The sequence below is a fragment of the Cryptomeria japonica genome, chromosome 7 (assembly GCF_030272615.1).
Source record: "Cryptomeria japonica chromosome 7, Sugi_1.0, whole genome shotgun sequence".
In the NCBI taxonomy this organism is placed as follows: Eukaryota; Viridiplantae; Streptophyta; class Pinopsida; order Cupressales; family Cupressaceae; genus Cryptomeria; species Cryptomeria japonica.
Genome location: NC_081411.1, coordinates 380,634,977 through 380,637,586, shown reverse-complemented (window position 1 = coordinate 380,637,586; position 2,610 = coordinate 380,634,977).

Here is a 2,610-nt window from a genome sequence, read left to right as displayed (position 1 = left end):
GATTCTATCTACTCCTTGACCTCCTTGCCTCCTATCTCCCTAACCCTCTCCTGCCCCTCCTCCTTTAGTTGGCTCGATAATACCCCCCTAGCATGCATCAAGACAAAACTATCTATAATACCCTGATGGACTCTTCCTTTGTTGTGGATCATCTTAATGTTGTGTGGAACTTGGAATGGAGTAAGGTTGAGTGGGGAAAAGCTCTCAATAGGAGGTGGGTTGGGCCCTCTGAACCCAAAAATAAGTTCTTTGCTTGGAGGTTGCTGTTAAAGAGCCCCCCCCCTAAAAGATTTTAATGGAAATGTGACCCTTTGCCAAACCTGCTGCCTTCCGGAATCTCTTCAACATGTTTTCTTTGACTATATATTTGCCTAAGAACTTTGGAATCTGTTTGGCTTTAATTTTGAGAGGGTTAATGTAGCATGCATTGATGTTGTCCTAGGCTTCATTACATGGGAGTAGAAATCTTACTGAGTCTCTAAGGAGACTCATGTGCATCTTGTCTCCTTACGGATTTTGGTGGTTATAAAACTGGATGAAGGAAAATTTGATAAATAGCTGGATGATGGTACCATTCCTATTCACATCAAAGAGATATCTCACAGGTTCACATGGGAGTGGGGTGATCACTAGATGACCCCATTTGAGTAGGCCCTGATGAAGTTTTATGCACCATCTTGAGGCATGGAAGGCGAGAGAGGATTTGATCAACAAAGAGGAGGAGAAGATTCGGGGGAGGGGTACACACCCTCATAAAGGAGAAGATCTTGGATGGTTTGGTGGAAGTTTGGATGGAGAGAGACCAGGGCTAGACTACTTGGATTCTTCCTATTTTTATTTTTTACCAGTCTTTTGGTTATTAGCGATGTAAAATTGTGCCTCTATTGATTAACTTGTTCGTGGTCGGTTGTATATGAGGTATTATCTGACTGGACATGCTCAACCTCTTTAAGCTTTGATTCGTAACTCTCTATGTTTTTCGTTATTTTATATTTAATAGGAAAAAAGTAAGCGAGAGATATGGAGACTTTAATTTTTCTATTATTTCAATAACTTAACTTTATTGTATACTTAAAAATTAAAGCCTCGATATCTCTTGACTTACTTTATGTATATAATAATATATATATGCTAGTAGCATTGCAACTGCAACACATAAGAAATTAAATAAACCATAATAATAATAATTTTATATGTGAAGAATAATTTATTTGAAATCAAATGAAATGTAAAATAATAATGTTTCTTTAACTTTAATAATTTAACTTATTCAATGTTCATATGTTAATAAATGATTAATATTAATAATACTTTACTAACTTTAATAATATTTTTCATATAAATTATTTAAATCAATTTTAGTGGAAATTAATAATTTTTTTAACTTAAATAATTTAAGTTTAATAAGATTACTTGAGCATTTATAAAAAATTAATTTGACTCTCACTAAAGACAAACCCAAATAAAATCTAATCATTATAAAACTATAATAATGTTAATGGAACCCTAAAAATAACCCTAATTCAATAGTTAATATGTTTAATTAGGTTTAGGGTGAGTATTCACTTAGATTATAGGTTATAGCTCACTTTGATATAGCTTTAGGGTCAGTGTTAAATATGGTTTAGGACCACCATGGTTATTGTTTGGTTGAACAATTTTTTTAAGGTGGTTCCACAGTTTATTTAAGGGTTAAGGTTAAATTTGATTTATGTTTAAGATTGGCTTTTAATTTTGTTTAGGGTTAGGGTTTAATTTCTCTTAGTTTTAAGTCAAAATCAAATATAGAATTAGAATTAGGGTATGGATTATAACACTTGCCCTAATTTAATAAGGGTTATAGTTGAATTTGGTTTAATGTTTAGTTATGTTTAGAGCTAAAATTTGATTTGGTTTAGTGTTCAATTATGTTTGAGGTTATGATTCAAATTTAGTTTAGTGTTCAATTATGTTTAAGGTTAGGATTCAATTTGGTTTAGCATTAAGGTTTTAATACAATTTGGTTTAGGATAAGAATCATGGTTCAATTTGGTTTCGCATTAGGGTTTAATGTTATTTAGTGCTAGTTTTCAATTTGATTTAGGATTTAGGCTTAATTGGGTTTAGCCTTATGGTTCAATTCGGTTTAGTGGAAGGGTTAGCATTAGGGTTCAACTTGGTTTAGGGTTAGGGTTCAATAAGGTTTAGAGTTAGAGTTATTTAATTAAGATCATAAGTAGGGTTAAATATGGTTTATATATTGAGGTTGTTTTATGGTACAATTTGATTAATGGTTGCAGTTTAATTTGGTTGTGTTAGGGTTTAAAGGGTAAATTTTAGTTTAGGATTAGGATTAAGTTTCAATTTATTTTAGTATTCAATTAGGTCTTGGCTTATAATTCAATTTGGTTTAGGGTTCAAATTTATTTATGGTTATCACTCAATTTTATCTAGTTTTCAATAAGACAAAGGGCTATTATTCAATTTAATTTAGTGTTTAGGTCTAGTTAGGGTTAGGATTCAATTTGGTTTCTATTTTTAGGCTTAGGTTCAATTAGGTTTAGTCTTATAGATAGGGCTTAATTACATTCACAATTAGGGTTCAATATTTAGGTTTAGGTTTTGATTTGG